Consider the following 19,186-nt stretch of genomic DNA (forward strand, 5'->3'; position numbering starts at 1 on the left):
CCTCCCTGTTGCCCCTCTCCCTCCAGCACAAACTCATCCACTCCTCCCTGTCTCCCCTCTCTCTCTCCAAGCCCAAACCCTACCTCTCCTTTCCGTCTCCCTTTCCCTCCCCCCAGCCTCCCGCTTCCATCCCTCCCAAGGGAAAGAGGAGCTTTGACCCCTGAAAGCCTCCACCGAGCCTCACCCTCCTCTTCCTCTGTCTGGGTGTGGAGACTTCTTCCGATTCTCCCGCTATGGGGTTTATCTCTCCAGACAACGTTTACAGATCATGTTTAGGCCTGCCTTTAAAATGGCTCCCACTCGGAGACAAGGGAAACTTGTTCACATGTTCAGGAGTGACGTTCGTCCACAGGTTCACTCATGTGACAATACAAGCTTCTCTATGTCTGATATGATTGCGTGTGTGTGTGTGTGTTTTTACATATGTTGCCTATGGTACTATGAGGAGTCTGTGTCACTGAGAAGGTGTGGATAGGTTTTTGTGAAGTGTTACGTTTATCCTTACATAAGGAAGGTTCTCCCGAATAATAGTTAAATACACTGTGCTGGATCCAGGAGTAGTCCTACTTTTGCAGGAGACATCTACTTGTGCATATATCAGACCCATAGCTATGTTGGTAGTTCGTCATCAGACTGACATGAAAGAGAACATTTGTCACACACTACTATTTTTAAGAGCTTATTGTTACATATTCATCGACAAACGTGTAAGTGACACGTTTGGGGGTAAAGGATGGAGAACAGAAATATATTCACACCATGTAAGAACTGTGGTTTCCATGACTACCGTGATCTCTGTAGGATAATCGGATTCCGGATAAAGAGAGAAAAAAAAAAATAAATAAAAAGGTTTCCCAGTTCACACAACTTTAGGTGATCGTTTGAATTTCATAGCATGATAATTCACCTGGCTTTGTCGCCCAACATACGAACGGAAAAGTCATTTATAGTTCAGCAAGCCTATAGAATCAGCTGTGCCTTGTGTGCCTTCATCAGCTCCACATTAGCTGGGGGACTATCAGATGGTAGCCATGAGCTGCTATAGTGGAACAATGAACTGGACAACCATGGAAATAACAAGCTATCTGTAATTAAAAATCTTTGAAAGGGCATGGAATAGGTGTAACACAGAGTATACCAACTCATACTAGAACAAAGCGGCATGAAATACTGTTTGACCATGCATTTTAGAGCCCACGGTAGCCTGGGTCCTTTCACATCGAATTACATGTAAATATGTCTCGTTTGACAGAGCCCAGAGCTCTTTGTAATCTAATAATGGGTTGCCGGAGTTTTCCGCAGATGATGTTTGCTTCTGGTGGATAAAGAAACGGCGATAGCGCCACGACTGTGTACGTCTCTCATGCATGGAGGAGGAAGACAAAGGCAGGCGCTTTGTGTTTGTCAACAATTCTGCAAGAACAGTGAATTCTGAACATAGAACAGTCGACGCATCGCACAACGTTGTGCTTCGCATTTCCTGTTTGCACTTCCCCCTTCCTTAAGGCGGCTGCCGTTATTGCTTTTCCCAGATCCTTTTAAAGCACAAATTGAAGCTGATTTTGTTGAGGATGGAGAAAGCAGCGGCGCATCGCCGAGAGATTTCCTCCCAGGCGAAGACTGCGTCTACCGCATCTATCTTCAGCCGGGCGCTCTGACAACTGTCAGACTACAGCTCCTCACAGCCCAGCACAAAGACAAACAACCTTATTATAGTAAAGAGCCATTCAAAAATAGGATCATTTCAAGCATGGCAAATACCTTTCCCAAGCAATATACAGTCCTCTCATAGCAAAGGTTGCAGATAACTCCTGGGGCCTCACTGCTCACTGTGCCATCAAAAACACATCGTGGACAGAGGGGACCAGTGCTGGGTTGGGCTATCAGGACACTTCTGTAACGTATTATCTAGAACATGCTGGTTTACTGTGTCTGTGTCTGTGAATCTTGACATGTCTCAGCGTGGTGTTTTGTGTTTGTGGTAGGGCACCTCAGACCTGGGGCTGTTTGTTGGTGAGGACTCAGACACTTGTTCGCCCTAATGAAGTTATCCCTGTTTACCCATAGAGAGATGCCTGGTGGGCAGGACTTTTTTTCTCTGTCTGTCTTGTTGGTTTACCGTGTGTTTTGTGTGTGTGTGTGTGTTTTCTCTCTGTTGTCATAGAGCTGAGAGAGTGGGAGAGAAAGGCCAGGCACACAATGTACTCCCTTGTGGGAAATTAGTGTCCACACCCATAGTTGCAGAATTAGACAGCTAAAAACAAAGATTAATTAGTAAATGTTATATATAAATAAAAAAAACGGCACTTTTAAAGAAACAGTACATAAAAACAAGCAGTTATGTGCAAACGTAGAAAATTTGTAATATAGACAGCCATGACAGGGTTAACATTTAGTTGATCGACCTGTGCAGTCAATGAAACATCTCTCCATTTTGTAATCATCTCTGGCAGTGATGGAGGTTCACACCCTCTTGACCCCTGAGGTCCAAAGGTCACTAATGTTTGTAGTCCGCTTCATTGAATCGGAGCCATGGGGAAGCTGAGCTATGCTAATGGAAAGTACAAGCACCAGTGTCCATTAATAAGGCTGTAAACCTGATTTGCTGCATTTACAATGAACATCATTTAGCAACATGCACATAGGTGATTGTTGGGTACAATCTGTACTTGAGCACAGCATAGAGATCTTGCTCAATCGATCCAACATAACAGATAGTCTTCTTGACTGGATTGATTCTGTTTGACTGTGCCCTTTGGTCAAGTCTGCTTTTCCCTTTTTGTTTCTGCAGCTTGGCAACACCTGACAGCCTTAAGCTGCCGGAACTGCTGGCGAGCCTGGGTCAGGGTGGGCTGGCTCATGTTCTCCACTGTAGTCTCCAAAGGTTGCAGCAGGGTCAATGTGGCGCGTGTGTGTGTGTGTTTTATTAGCATATAACTGAATCATCGACAATGCCTTTTGCATCTCCTACTTCACAGACCTGTAAGCGCATCGCTGTTCCTGTTCCCTTCGGTTGAACATTAACACCATTTTGAAAAAAGCATAACTTTTCACCTTTTTGTCTCCCCCGCCTTGCGGGGGGGGGGGTGGGGGGGGTGAAATGTCTTAACACCCCTGAAGTCTCCAAAGCAGCCAGAGCTCTGTGACCTATTTAGATCGGTCTGATATCAGTGAGGCGGGGAAGAAGTGATCCTCTCTGTTATTCTCTGGTAAATGGCCAGGCTGGGAATACATACCTATTTGCATGCATATTTGTGCTAAACCTCTCCTGATAAGCAAGCCATCAGAGTCACCGTGTTTCTGTTTAGGCTGCCAGGAAAGGTGTTAGTGTGTGTAAAGTAGCATTTTTCCTTACATCAGTGCTGAACATGTACTTTATCCTTTTAACCTTTGGACTAAGGAGGAGTGTGTGTGTGTGTGTGTGTGCGTGCGTGCGTGCGTGTGCGTGTGTGTGCGTGTGCGTTGTGGTTGGGCTTGAGGGAAGGTTTTGAGGGCTTAAGGAAATTGAACCCCTTCTTCCTCTCTTTTTGTAAAGCTAACCAGCATCAAAGCAGTTGTAACTCTCCATAACAACCTGGTAATCTCCTTGAATGTCAGGAAAACATAGTCAATTAGAGTTAAATGGCAGCAACAAATGGTGGGTTAGTTTACTTGTCTCTCTCTCTCGGTGATGCACCTCTGTTTCCCAAGAAAGGTAAAGCTACACAGTGGTCTTTTTGGATATGACGTTCAACCGAACGTTTGGGTGAATCATGAGATTCACCCAAATAATGTTTGTGAAAAATCCCCATGTTTGGCATTGAAGTGATCTTTGATGGAGTAGTATTTTCCTGCTGACATGAAGACCGTTAGAAAGCATGGCTGATTTTCCCCCTGACTCCCTCATGGCCAGACTAACAGCTTGTTCAGTCAAGGGTTATCAGCTGCAGATGGTTGGAGACAATAAACATGATCAAATACGGGGGTGGGGTGTTCAGAGGCAACAGGCCTGAAAGCTTGTCACTGGTTCATGCAGTAACTTCTCCATAATATCCCTTCATATTCTCTAGTTTTCTTTTGTAGCTCGCACACACAGCATCATCAAATATTATTACCCACAATCACTGTCGAATATCATTACCCACAATGCCTTGGGAGTATTCACTGTGTGCCCGTGTCCCCTCTGTATACATACAGTTAGGTCCATAAGTATTTGGACATTGACACCATTTTCATCATTTTGGCTCTGTATACCACCACAATGGATTTGAAATGAAACAATCAAGATGTGCTTTAAGTGCAGACTTTCAGCTTTAATTTCAGGGTATTTACATCCAAATCAGGTGAACGTGTAGGAATTACAACACATTTTATATGTGCCCCCCCCCCTTTTTAAGGGACCAAAAATAATTGGACAAACTAACATAATCATAAATCTAATTGTCACTTTTAATACTTGGTTGCAAATCCTTTGCAGTCAATGACAGCCTGAAGTCTGGAACCCATAGACATCACCAGACGCTGGGTTTCCTCCCTGGTGATGCTCTGCCAGGCCTCTACTGCAACTGTCTTCAGTTCCTGCTTGTTCTTGGGGCATTTTCCCTTCAGTTTTGTCTTTAGCAAGTGAAATGCATGCTCAATTGGATTTAGATCAGGTGATTGACTTGGCCATTGCAGAACATTCCACTTCTTTGCCTTAAAAAACTCTTTGGTTGCTTTCGCATTATGCTTCGGGTCATTGTCCATCTGCACTGTGAAGCGCCGTCCTATGAGTTCTGAAGCATTTGGCTGAATCTGAGCAGATAATATTGCCATAAACACTTCAGAATTCATCCTACTTCTTTTGTCAGCAGTCACATCATCGATAAATACAAGGGAAACAGTTCCATTGGCAGCCATACATGCCCACGCCATAACACTACCTCCACCATGCTTCACTGATGAGGTGGTATGCTTTGGATCATGAGCAGTTCCTTCCCTTCTCCATACTCTTCTCTTCCCATCATTCTGGTACAAGTGGATCTTGGTCTCATCTGTCCATAGGATGTTGTTCCAGAACTGTACAGGGTCTTTTAGATGTTTTTTGGCAAACTCTAATCTGTTCTTCCTGTTTTTGAGACTCACCAATGGTTTACATCTTGTGGTGAACCCTCTGTATTTACTCTGGTGAAGTCTTCTCTTAATTTTTGACTTTGACACAGATACGCCTACCTCCTGGAGAGTGTTCTTGATCTGGCCAACTGTTGTGAAGGGGTTTTTCTTCACCAGGGAAAGAATTCTTCTGTCATCCACCACAGTTGTTTTCCATGGTCTTCCGTGTCTTTTGGTGTTGCTGAGCTCACCAGTGCGTTCTTTCTTTTTAAGAATGTACCAAACAGTTGATTTGGCCACACCTAATGTTTTTGCTATCTCTCAGATAGGCTGAAAAATCAAAACAAACCTAACGATGGCTTGCTTCACTGATGGTGACAGCTCTTTGGACTTCATATTGAGAGTTGACAGCAACAGATTCCAAACCATGGAAGTATGATCCAATACCATACTTGAAATGAACTCTAGACCTTTTATCTGCTCCTTGTCAATGAAATAACGAACTCCCATGAGGGAATAACATACACCTGGCCATGGAACAGCTGAGCAGCCAATTGTCCAATTACTTTTGGTCCCTTAAAAAGGGGGGGGGGCACATATCAAATGTGCTGTAATTCCTACACCGTTCACCTGATTTGGATGTAAATACCCTGAAATTAAAGCTGAAAGTCTGCACTTAAAGCACATCTTGATTGTTTCATTTCAAATCCATTGTGGTGGTATACAGAGCCAAAATGATGAAAATTGTGTCAATGTCCAAATACTTATGGACCTAACAGTATATACATACAAGCATATTTCGAAGTGGACTTTCTATGCTGACCATAACCAACCCAGCAGGTCTAATGAGATATGCACCTTGCCCCTTACTGTTAATGGCTACTATCAATCACCTGGTTTAAACCCATAGGGTGCACGGTGCTTAGCTCAGACCTAATGCTGAGGTGCAGACTTACTCTCCTCCCATCTCTAAATCACATCTAAGCAATAACGTATCGTAATAATGATTTCATTTACCTTCAATCCATCACCCCGGAGAATGGGTTTGTGTTATTGAAGTAGACAGTAGCCCTTACATGGCAGGAGAGACAGTTGTGAGTTGTAAATAGATTCATGTAAAGGGTTTATTGTGCACTTTTGTGGACCTTTTTATGGATTGGCCTGTAGGGAGCTTGTGACTCAAATCGCAGTACAGACTGGCCTCTGTGTGTGTCAGTGAAACTGCTGTACGGAGTCAGCAGAGAGAGAAAGACCATTTTGGATCATCATTTCCCCTTTAACATGTATGACAGGTTAGATTATATAAACACAAGAAGACCATGCTGTGTTCCTGACCCATACAATCATCAGCAGCCCGATGAGAACGGGATGCACATTTTCTAAGTAAATAGTTTGTCCTTCTGCCTTTATGAATCTCCGTTGTGTGTAATGGCCACTCAGAACAAAAGGACTCCCACCACAAAGCCTTGCTGATTGAAAGGCACTCAGCTTCTTTGGGAACTGACGTAGCAACCAGCCCATCTTCACCTGAGGTCAATAGAAAAATCTTGTGCTCGTAGATAATGTCTAAAAAGGAGTGTTTGCCCTTGTATAATCTACTTGTCTTCCTCTGGCCCTGGTTTGTCTCCCTTATCCAGCCTCTCATCTCACGTAGAACAAGGAGAACTAATCAATCCATTTGTCATGTGGTATGTTTAGATAAAAAAAGGTTGTTTGAAGACCCTTGATTAGGTATTGTGAGGGCTCTTTTATATAGAAAAGTGAAATGACAAGGAATGTAGGTCGTATAGACCCATCCATAGAAGATGGAAGAACCTCTGTACTAGTTAGCAGGGTACTGTATATAGGGCCCTGCTCATTTAAAAACAAGATGGTTATTGCCCTGTTTAAATGACCTGCCCCTATAATTGCTGCTAGTCAAAGCTGATTTTTCTTTTTTTAGCAGTAGTTCAAACATTTGAATTCAACTGAATCATTATCTCGCTTGCCCGTTTGCCCCACCATTTCAATGGGTATTTCCTTTGGAGTGTGATGTACTGGACAAATGCATTGTCTAATACTTCTTGGTATTATAGATGTAGTGGGCTGCAGTTATAACAATTTGCTCTTGCTCTCTGCCACGGGACAAAACCCAGAAAACCTCAGCTCTTTTTCTCATAGACCCTGAACTGGGGCCCGGTAATTGTCCAATCCCAGCAAAGTTGGTTTGCCTGGAGCCAGTCAATTGTTCTGTCTGTGTGTTTTGACCTCTCTTTGGAGCGGGAAATTGGGTCCCCCTTTATGCTGGCACAGGGTGGTCAGTGGTTTAGCTAGTGGGGGGGGGGGGGTAGTGTGGAGCACAGGGCGGTGGAAGTGGACAACCGCACTGCATAATCTAAACATTACTGATGGTAATACTGCAGGCTGTTTGGGATGTCCCTCCCCTCTCGCTCCCCAGACGCTCCACAGATCAAGGTCACACAGCTCATCTTAGCTTAGCCTAGCCACGGTCCGACGTGAATATAGCACACACCCCTGTGGCGAAGGCTCTGCAAAGCTAATCACAGGGACTCTTATCTGTGCTGGAACCTTCCAGGGATCTGTCTCTCCCCTCCGTCCTCCCCAAGAGAAGAATACAGGTGGAAGAGAGAGCAGTGCATTTACTGAGGGAACCGCTATCATGCGTAATTCATATGCTATGTCTTGTCTACTAACGATGACAATGACTTGGAGACCAAATATTGTCCGTTTTTCAGGGTTTGTTTTTCGACCGTTTTTATTTTTTTGTATTTGCCTCACCTCGCCAGTTCTGGTCCCTGTACGTTGGATGTTTCTGACAATCAGCTCTCGGCACTCCCCGCGTATCCTTTAGAGCGCATCGTTCCGTGGTCGGGCTCCAGAGAGCGCGTCGTCGTGGCGTGTGACCTCTCCAAGGATGGACCTTTGTTCTGTTTTTCCACAGTCAGCGGGCCTTCCCCTCCTCTGAATGGGTTAGGAAGCATCTGAATGACACGTCCACCGCCGTCACGGTGCCCAATGAGTGCGACTGGCAGTCTATTAGACTCCAAATGGCCCGCTGCAGAGAGGCTCCACGGGGAAAATATCTCTCTTCCAGTTAACCGCTCCCTCCTTCTCTCCCACTGTTTACTAAAGATGAGCATTATCATAGCAGTCCACGCAGCCTCCCATTGTCTCATCCTATAATTCAGATTACCGAATGGCGCTCAGGCATGCTTAATTAATGAAAAGGCTCATTTAAATTTCCCACTGTCTGGCTTTTCTGAAGACATTCGTGAAAATCAGAGCGGAAAGGGACTAATGCAAGTGTGGTCAACCAGAGACAAGCGTGAGCCTGCTCTTATGATTCAATTGCTTAGCATTAGTGTTTAGCTTTACTGCGAAGCAAAAATGTTCAAAACACTTAACATGAATTACCACGGCTGGATTTGCATATAGAAATGATAAGAAATGATCGGGCATGAAGCCCGGCCTTCTTGTCATTCTGCTGCCCTGTTGGTTGGCAGGTTTGCAGACCCCGCTGACCATCAGTAGACGTAAAGGGAGTGGGTACTATCGTAATGGGATATGGGTGGCTGCCAGGGCTATCAAGGTCAGAACTGCCCACCCCTGACTTAGCTCTGCTCCAAGAGGGGGTTATGTAATTGGCCCCCTGATTGCTCAGTTAGACGTATCCCTCCAAGAGCAGTGTCAGACCCTGTGATCTGGCCCGGATATCAGACAGCCACAGGATGTCTGTGTTTCTATGTCGCTCCTCCTCCTCAACCTCCTCCTCGTCCCCTTTGTACTGCTCCTCGCTGTTCTATTCTAGTCTGCTCAACCTGTCATTCTATCTGTCCGCAGTGCAGCACATCCCCTGAGGGGGGGCGCTCTTTTACTCCAGACTGAAATCCAAGTCGGTGAGCTGTTAAATGAGACTGGGGTCGATAGGAATCACATTGCTGCTGCCATTTTAAGCATTGTAATTGGAGACTGCCCAGACAAGATTTTCAGTTTTCTTTTTGTTTTCTTTTTTTTTATCATCTGGATGTCAATAGTTGTAGTTAACAAAACACCAGGATGCCGAGACACCCCACTGGCTTTGAGAATGCACTCAAGGTAGGTTATTCAGGAATCAGCAATCCATGGGGTGTATTGAGTTTATTTTTTTGTCTACACAACCATTGACATTCCAGAAAGGAGACTGAAATTGTATTTCTATTCAGGCCCTTCCCTTTCATGATGAGCTTCCACAAAGCATCAATCGTAAACATTGCCAGGCTTCTTTGCGATGCAGAATGCTGCACCAGAGCAAGCGTTTGATTTGAACCCCTTTGAAATCGCAATGCCGGCCCTTAATTGTTGATGGAGAGGCTTTAGAGGTAAACCAAAGGCTCACTGAGTAGCCTCGACACTGCACACTTATTTCATTTCAACATTGCTAGAAAGGAGGTAACCATTGTGGTGAAGACCCCGAGATAGCAAATATCTTGAGGGAGAAACGGTGCGAGAGAGAAACAACAGGTGAGTGAGCCGAGACGGCTGTACCAGCTCCATCAGACATGTCCTGTGGAAGGGAGAGAGGAAGGGAGAGAGGAAGGGAGAGAGCCGTCATAATATATTTTCTGGCTGTCAGTTCACATCGGACTGAACAGGACATACAGTCACTCAGACAGCGTCAGCTAGCTCAGCATCTGTCGTCTATGTGAAACAGTGAGTGCATTGTCCTACTTTGCAGCGCAGCCGCCATAACTATTCCGCTTCCCTATCTCTCTTATCTCTGTATCGTGCCATCTCAACAGGAAGGACTGTATTATTCAACAGCAATTTCTACCCAATTTCATGCTTGCCTACTGTTTGATCCAGCCACATCTGGCGGTAATCTTTGCCAGCGGTAATCGGAGCCTCTGATAGTATCTATTTGGTGTGTGTCAAGCAATGTATGTTCAGTATGGCCGATGCACTGTAGTGTTCCTGTGTCTTTACCCTGGTGGCGTCTGTGGTGTAAACACATCTGGGTTAGCGAGAAGGGAGAAAAAAATGACTTGTCAACACAGTGAAGCAGAGAAGGTGACAGACATCCCTTCACTTGTTGTCTATCGCTCAGTACCTCTAGTTCTCTTTCCTTCTTTCTTTTCTCCCTGTCACATCTCTCTCTCTCTCTCCCCATCACCCTCTCTCTATCCATGTTACCCTGTCTCTCTTGCTCGCTCCCTCTCTTTTTCTCCAACCTGGAGGTATGTCAAAACAGCCGCTCGCTTGCAAACAAGAGACCTTGGGTCTCCCGATTGAGAAAATGTAAACTTGAATGAATGCAGAGTCGGTCATGCCTGATGGCAGCTGGTAAACACTGAAATAGTGTTTCTCTCCTCAGCCGCTCATTTCAGTGTCACCCTCCCAATGTTATCTCGAAAGCCCCCCATCACAATCTATGAGTTTGGCGTTGCATAGTTCTCTGATTGAATTACTTGGGCACTTTGGAGTGTACTCGTGCTTTAGAAATTGGTTTGCCACTTTGAATTGTGATGACATCTAAAGGTCTTCTCTATCAAGCAAAAACACAATATTTCTTTCAAATGACAGTTAATTTGGGATGGGCAAATACTGTTATGCGGTATCACTGCTTTGTAGTTATTTCTGTGTCTCATATGGCATTGCTGTGATTACTTAAACGAAGCCTGGTTCAATTTTCTGATCATTGCGAGACCCAGGTGGAAATTGTAAAAAAAATGGTGTAAACTTTCCTGGGGCGTTCTAAACACGTGTGTTAGTGGGAAGTGCTTAGTAAGCAGTTCGAGGCACAGAGAGCAGTGCAGAGCAATGGAGAGAGGGACAATCAGTGGGAAGTTCAAACTGAATGAGAACAAAAAGAGAGAGGGAGAGACAAGAGGGGAAGAAAAGCGGAGCAGAGAGGTAGAGGATAAGACACGGACAGAGAGAGCGAGAAAGAAATGACACAAGGGGAAAACCAAGAGAGAGCTAGAGGTAGTTCATCAGCACACACTGTATCACCCCTGACATATGCCCATAAACGCCAGGAGACCAGAGAGAGAGAGAGAGAGAGTCCCTGGATGGAATACTAAGCACCCACTCCCCTCCATGTTCATCCTCTTCCCCATTCTTTCCATCCTACTCCATTACTCTTTTTAAAATGTGTTCTCCTCATCAACACTTTTGATTCTCTCCTCACTCTCTCTTCTTGGATGCAGGTACGATCCTCCCCTCATGCTAGCTTCACCCACAGCTAAAGCTGAGCGACGAGCCACATCCTGAGACACTGAGCAGCGTGACATACTCTCTCTCACCTCGGAGATGAGATGTCGCGCAGCCGTGAGGTGATGTTATGTGTTTCCTGTGGAAACTAGTCTCCTATCCACAGCAGTCCTTCAGCCAGACCTTTCATGTGTCAATTTGATTCCAGATGTTGGTGTTGGAGGCATACTAGGAATATATTCCAGCTCCTACCGTTTGTGTTGAGCAAACAATTTCACACATTTAAAGACACTTGCATGCTTAAACACTTACAAAGATGGACACAAGTGGTGTTCAGTGTGTGCATGTATGTGCACGCACATAGGCGCACAAACACACACACACACACACAAACATGAAGGTTAAGGTCGGCAGGCGTGGATGCATGAAGAGAGCCTTGAGGGGTGTCTGTTTGTTAGCAGCTCTGGTGACATCTCTTTTGACGTGAGCGCCATGAAACATGACAAACAATGTGCTGTCAACAATCTAGGGAATGGAACTGTTGCACCTGCTTCCTGGTCTGGGAGCAACTGGTCTAGGGATTTGTGGCTACTTCCTGTTTCCTGTCACTCATTGTGTGAAGAGTGGAATTGAATAGCTGTTTCAATCGATTGTTCCCAGCCATTGAGATTGGGGATAATATAACCAACCAAGTATGTTTGCCCATGTAGAGGAAATTACTCAGTTACTCAGCTAAAGTGTGCTTGAGTTGGGAAGTCACACTGGCTTTCTCCCAGGATAGCTGTGAACACTACTTAATTGCTGTGTTTTAAAAATATTTATTGACTCCGACCTGCATCTGAAAGCCCTCCAGACTATCAGTGGCCCTTCTCGACCATCAGAAACTTGTCAATCCTGCCTCCCACCTCACCTCACCGACCCCCGCCACCACCCCCTCACCCCCCGCCCCACTCAGCCCTCAGCTACCAACAGACCCTCAGGCCTTTCCTTGCTCGTCAGGCTGATCGCAGTAGACACCAGGCTTGGCAGGGACTCCTATATTAGCCCCACTAACCTCCCACCTCCCAACCTGTCCCCTTTGGTCTCCCAGCAAGCCTAGCACGCAAGCCAGGGGAAGGGGCTTGGGTTGGCAAGCATGTAGCTGGAGCTTTTGTCTGTCATAATGGTATCGGTCAAACCTGATGGTAGGGAGCTATTCAGCTAGAACATTACCGCTTTGTTCTCTGTTGTTGTCTGCTATTTAAGAGCGGAGGGTGGGCGGAGAGTAAAACAACAATGGACTGCCACGGTGTTTTGGCAGTGTGTGTGTCTGTGTGTGTATGTGTGTGTGAGTAATATATGAGTAATGGACCCTCATGGCTCCAAAAATGAGAGAAAACCAAACACTATCGCTGACAATGTTTGTGTTTAGAATAGGCAACTTTAACTGTGTCGCCTTTCTAGGTTGAGCAAGGTGCTCCGAGCGAAAATGTGCTTTAGAAACAAATACAGTACAGTGGCTCACTGTGACACCTACCTAGACTACGGGTGCTGAGAGGGGACAATAGAGAGGTGTGAAATCCCAAGCTGTTAACATGAAGAGTTAGACACCCAGGAACACCGTGGACCCACTGAGGGGGCTTCCTGCTGCCTTCCATGCAAACCTATTACTCAGAAGCCTGGAGACTTCCTCACAGACCATGATCCTGTCAAATGACAATATTGACCCCCACTGGTCCTAGATAGACCTCATCCGAGAGCCCTAAACCTCCCCATAGGCTCCTCAGAACCTCCTCCCCAGTCTCCACCCCCCAACTCCACACACTAAACCTCACTTTGATACTAGCTGACAGATTCATTTTTCAGCCTGCTGGCTGAGGCCATTGCAGTATTAGTGAGATGAATGGACTTAACCAAGTGACAGACGACTAGGGGGGTACCCTCTGTGAACTCTAAGGAATGGACAATAGAAGAGGAAGGATTGGAGTACTGCTAAGTCCTCACTGTTGCAGTTTATGAGCAAAAAGGCTCTACTGTTTCGTAGCGTCCCTCCTTGCCTCAGAAGCAGTAATTGAAAGTTGGTGAATCTTTGTGCATTGGCTTAATAGAGCTGTCCTGGCCTCGTCGTAAAGCAGGGTTAATACCTTTTTTCCAGTTCCATTACCCCTTAAGATTGCCTGAAGGTGAGTAAAGAGGCCGGGCTGTACTGGGGGAGAGAAGTGGTCCCTGGGTTCTCCATCACTCCTCTCTTATCTACCTCCCTCCACTGCACAGTGCTCCAGTGAGAAACATTTGCATGGTATATTACTTCCTCCTATGTGTGTGTGTGTGTGGAGGTACTTTGTGTCTTTATGTAAGTTCTGCACACAACTCCAGTAAGTAACACAGAGTGGCAGTATTTTACTCTGTATTAATGACTTCAAATGTACTGTTTGTGTTTTTAATGCGTGTTCTCCTTTTCAAAACAATGGCAAACCATTTTAACCAAGAACATTTGATAATAAAAGACCAGACAATCTCTGAAATGTCTTGTCTGGGAGCTCTGCCCCCAAATAGGCTTGATGGAAACAAATAATTGGAAGTGAAGTGATATTCTGATGCACATATTTTGTTCTTTTGCCATGACGATACAAACCCAACTAAATATCAGTCGTGCAAATGGTGCTTTTTCGCACATCTGAAATGCTTACTAAAGCGGCGGACATTAGTTTTGTAATTTTTAATTGGTATTTTCCCGCTGCATATCTCCCTGGTTCGGTATAATGGAGTTAATTGTTTGATGCAGCACATCTGCTGTGTTCATGCACGCTAACGCCTGCTTTAATTTGCTGTATTCTTTTTTCAATCTCTTTTCATTTATTGTAATTACGTTTTTACTGTTCCCTTTAGATCCAAACAAATGTCCTCGCTTTAGTTATTAGTTTATCCTTGACTGTCTAAAGCAAACTGTCTCAGAGCAGTTTAGCTGTTAACTAGTACAAATGTTAGAACTTTCAACTGTAATCAAGACCAGGTTTAATAAAACCACCAAGAAGCCATTATCAGCGATGTGATTCGGATCATTACTGTTAGAAACTGATGAGGGATCCTTTTTAGTAAAAAATGTAATTCTCCATTTTGGATGGTTCCACTCGTCCTGGACCTGTGTCTCCACCCAGAGGTGTCAGACCAAGTCCCCTGTGCTCATAATCAAAGCACTCCCTCCCATTTATTCAGTCTATCGATCCTGACACACTATTTATTCTCAACTATCTCTCTCTGTTGCTCTACTTCTCTCTTTCATTCTCCTTATCTATCTCTTATTTTCTCCTTCTCTCTCTTTCACCGTCTTTGTCTGATGTTTTCTTTGACAAAACAATTATAGCACTAGAGGCTTCCTGCCTGCAACCCGACCAACGTCATTATTTCTGTCAAGGATTTAGTCCAACCCTCCTGCTGTCGGCTGGTTTTTGGACAACAATTAATATCAAATTCCAATGTTAAAACATTTGCAATATTTAACTCTAACGATGCTTTACCTGTCTCCTCAAATAATGTGGGAGATAATAAAATTTGGTGAAGCAATGTCTGTGCATCTTCCTAAGATGGCTGACCTCTGCCTAGTGCAGGACTTTGTCTCTGGATAGAAAGTCAGTTACTTCAGACATTGGTTTAGGAATGAAATATGCTGCCTTTTAAATCTGATGTTGATGTGGACAAAACCCTTTCTTCTGCCACCCTCTTTCTTTCTCTTGAATTATTCTCATCAAATGGCAAAGTAACTCAAACTGAGGGATAGACTAACTCCCAGAGCTTATAATGTGACACAACACAGTCTTGTATAAAGTATGTACTTTTAGTGACTCACAGCTGTTCTTAATAGAAACCAACATAAATCACATGCAGCTCTCAAGGAGTATGAGCACTGAAGACTTTACAAAAAGAAATGGCATGTGGCAGTGTATATGGTAGAAAGAAACAGAAACAGACAGCGCGATGTAAATGAATGCTCCTTTCTCACGTGTATTCATTTCTGAGCTCCCTGAATCCATACAGACCACAGAATGTAAGCGCACGTGTATCACAGCTTCTTCAGATTGACATGTTGAAGATGCAGAATGATTAGTCACAGTTACCTGCTAAATCTGGCTAACTAGGTTCGATGAATGAAATGCTTGGTGCTTGCATCATGTCCTAACAAGCAAGTGAGTGAAGAAAGAGACAGCAACGTGATCATTCCTCCTTTCCTATTCCCCATGGCGACTGTTGTAGAAATGTTCATCTTATGTGTCGTAGTAGCACTGCACTGGCCTCTGCTTTCTCTCACAACTCAGTGGTCCGATTTCAAATGACTTGGCAGCCTTGTAATTTCCTCAAACAGCATGGGCCACAACACCCTGTCCACTGCATGAGCCGGACAGAAATTGGAACCTGCAGAAGAAAGAACTCGCCGTGAAAGCAGCGGGTCTTCTAAATATGAACCGGGATAGTGGTTTAAAAGAACATCTCTCTATCAGTGTGCTATCTCCAGATCTATCAGCTACAGTATATAAACGCTCTCTCTCTCTCTCTCTCTCTCTCTCTCTCTCTCTCTCTCTCTCTCTCTCTCTCTCTCTCTCTCTCTCTCTCTCTCTCTCTCTCTCTCTCTCTCTCTCTCTCTCTCTCTCTCTCTCTCTCTCTCTCTCTCTCTCTTCAGTGTGTCTGTTTAGTTCTCCCTCTCTCTTTGTTTCTCTCTATATCTCTCTCTCTCTCTTTCCCTATACACCCCATAGAGGTAGTTTGGCTAGCCGGGGAGAGGAGTGAGGCGGTGTGCTGACCCATTTACTGAGGGTGTGGGGCTGGGTAGGTGCTGGGCACAGTCACTGCTGGGCACAGTTACTGCTGGGCATGGGTGAGCTGGAGAGCCTGCTGGGCCATCTGGAAGCCATGTAATTGGGTAGGGCTCTCACACCCGTGTGACACAACTCTGAAAAAAGATTCAAACGGCAGGACACAGGAATAAGAGGGAGAGACAATGGCATCCTGAGGAATAGTGAACGGAAAATTACAGAAGAAACGATCTGGTTTCAAAATCGTTTTTTTTCCTTTTTTGTTTTCTGCTTTATCCGACCGATCTTTGAATTTGGGTTGTTGATTTGGAGATTTAACGGGTTGCGACCTGACATTTTAGCTGAGCTCATATCGCCCACAGTTGAAAGGCTGGATACATTTGATGTGGCGCTTTCCCACTGGAGCGTGGAGGACGTGTTGGTGCATGGTTGCGTGAGCCAGTGCTCTGAATAACAAAATGGCTGCATTGTGTTGAAATGGCAGCATTCTGTACTTTTACGGCATGCATTGGCAAACCGATGTGATGCATTATTTAGAGCTGGTTTGAAAGCAGTTCCTAATGAATGGGGGATAAAAAGGCACGTATTGACTTTGTGTTAACAGATATATGATTGCTATGGTGATGACGGATAAAGGGGTAAAAGTTCAACACAACGTTCATGCTTCCATGAAAGCAAATTAGCTCACATCTTGCCTTAATGGTACTTTCTGTTTGAGAGGCCTCACAATGGGATGCCCACTCAGAGTCGAAAAGATACGGAAGAGGTGATTATTAAAGACTAATTAGTCATTAGGATGGAAATACCGCTTGACATGGAATGACAAGATCTTGTGTGTGAATGAGCCTTGAAATGACATGACAGACTCGGTTGGAGGTCTGCTGCTTGGTAAAAAAAAATCAAATCAAATCAAAATGTATTTGTATAGCCCCTTTCAAAAGCATAGTAGTTAGTACAATAGTAGTTACAGTACCTTTGGACAACTTCTCATAGTTATTTTCACTTGACCAAGCCAAGCAACAGGGGGGAGCAACTGAACATCAGAATTTATGTTAAGTTTTTTCAGTTGAAACTCAAACTTATTTTGTTGGCAGAATTGTTATTTGACCCGCTCCGAGAGTTTAATGATCTCATTTTATACCTTTGTTCCCAGCGTTGACTCACCACCGCCTGCATGAGCGTTGAAACAACCAGGTGTGCATTACTCATTAGACCCGGAGCTGCACAGGAACAGTGAGCCAGCATGTTCCCTCCCTCTCTCCTGACCTGGTCCATGCAGTTACCACAGAAGAAGGAAGAAAACATCCTCCCACGTATTTCCAGAAGTGATGCGTCAGAACAGGAAAAAAAATCCTGTCTGCTGCGCTGAAGCATCTCTCTCATGGTCTGTCGTGTCTATCCAGTGGTTCGGCGCCCACAGTGACCTTGTGGGGTTTCAATCGTAGACCGGGGAAGGGGGAGATACCTGGTTTAGATGAGAACTGATCAAAACATTTATAGGAAGAAAGCCTGTGTTCAGGGCCCCATCCCAGCATTCTGTAGTAACAAGTGTTTTGTAAGCTTAGCTTTTCTGTCGTCATGTTGTGACTCGTTCACAGCCGGGTTGTTGATGTCCAGCAATGGTTTTCAGTTAAACATTTCCCTCTCTCTTTGTCTATGACAGCTACACAGGTCTTATTGTAGAGCTGTGGATTGAATTGACATGTGCGTTTCTGCGCTGGCTTTCACTGGCTTGTTAACTACATAGCATGTCTTTGTCATTTCAACTGGGAGCCAAGGAGGCTGTTAGGTGAGTGTTAAGTAACTGTTAGAAGCACAGCTGGGCACACCAGGATATAGCAGGCATTCACAGCACGCTCTGCTAGGACAGCTGACGAACAAGAGCGTGTTGGCAGATGCCACTTCACGTGAACAACGGGCATGTGCATGTCTGAGAAGCGCTCCAGCAGCATCTGACACTGACACAGGACCTGTGAATGCTCTGGTCTCTCTATTAGACTGATGAGATGGGGGGAGAAGCAAGGATAATCTGTCCTCTGACGGAAATAAAACTTGTGGGAATCACTTTTTGTCCGTTTTGTTGAATACTTAATATAAAGGTGATATTCGGTTTTAGCCAGATGAACTGATTCCATAATAAACCAAAGCTAGGCCAGCCAGGGACAGGGGAAGCAGACCACTGTAAAGTAGAACAAGACAGCGTGGTTCTGAACATCTTAAAAAGAAGACAGGAACAATACTTTTTCATTTCACTGGGCATCATTTTAAACCGGGCTATGGAAATAAGAATATTCGAAACAAGCAGAAGGAACGTCAAATTGTAAAAAAAAAAAAACTCCAATAATGTTATCTTTTGCAATAATTGGTTCTGTCTGGTTCTGACTTCACAGCCTTTCTCATTATGTTTGCAGTGTCAGAGTCAGTCCATCTGCGGTGCCTTATTTGATGAATTATCGCTGAGATGAGCTTGTAATCTCTGTCAGTACAATAGCAGAACCGATAGAAGGAGTAGTGAACCTTGTGTCGCTGAAATTATGTACGGATGCAGTTTCAGTAAAAAAAAAAAAAACTTTAAACTTCCTTAAGCCATTAACCCCATAATTGCTACAGTAATATGGATGCTGCTGCATTGATTAAGGTACAGACAGGACATACATCCCTACAGTGTCCCTCTTGACAAAGACATGGATCGAAAGTAAAACACATACATCACCTTTGGCTGCTTGCTTATATATGGGATTTAACACAGTTTGAAGGGATAATGGAGGCTACTGTGCTACAGACTTATTTGTTCACAATTCAATTGTAGCCCCCTGCAGGAAATTGTGTTGCGCTACTACTGGTGATAAATGGAGGAATAATAGATAATATTCTGTTGGGTTTACCGTGGGTGTGTGTAATAGAGAAAGGGAGAGAACGTGATTAGAGGAAGAAATGGTGAGCCAGACAATAGAGATGGAGAATGAGAGAAGGGAGAGGGAGAGAGAGAGAGAGGGGGGGGGAGAGAGACAAAGAGAGAGTAAGAGAAAAAGAGGGAGAGAGAGAGGGAGAGAGTAGCATGTGCCTGGAGCTGTTGGTAGTCGTTAGGAGGTTGCAGGATCATTACAGACTCCAGGTGAGGTTTACTCAGGCTCAGCCAG

The 19,186-nt window shown here is 44.6% G+C and overlaps 1 protein-coding gene across 1 annotated transcript in view; it reads left to right on the plus strand.

The window, feature by feature from the left end:
• Positions 1 to 19,186, plus strand: part of syt1a (synaptotagmin Ia) — a 131,774-nt gene that overhangs the window by 78,284 nt on the left and 34,304 nt on the right. The window lies entirely within an intron of this gene.

Source organism: Osmerus eperlanus, chromosome 17 (assembly GCF_963692335.1).
Source record: "Osmerus eperlanus chromosome 17, fOsmEpe2.1, whole genome shotgun sequence".
Taxonomy (NCBI): domain Eukaryota; kingdom Metazoa; phylum Chordata; class Actinopteri; order Osmeriformes; family Osmeridae; genus Osmerus; species Osmerus eperlanus.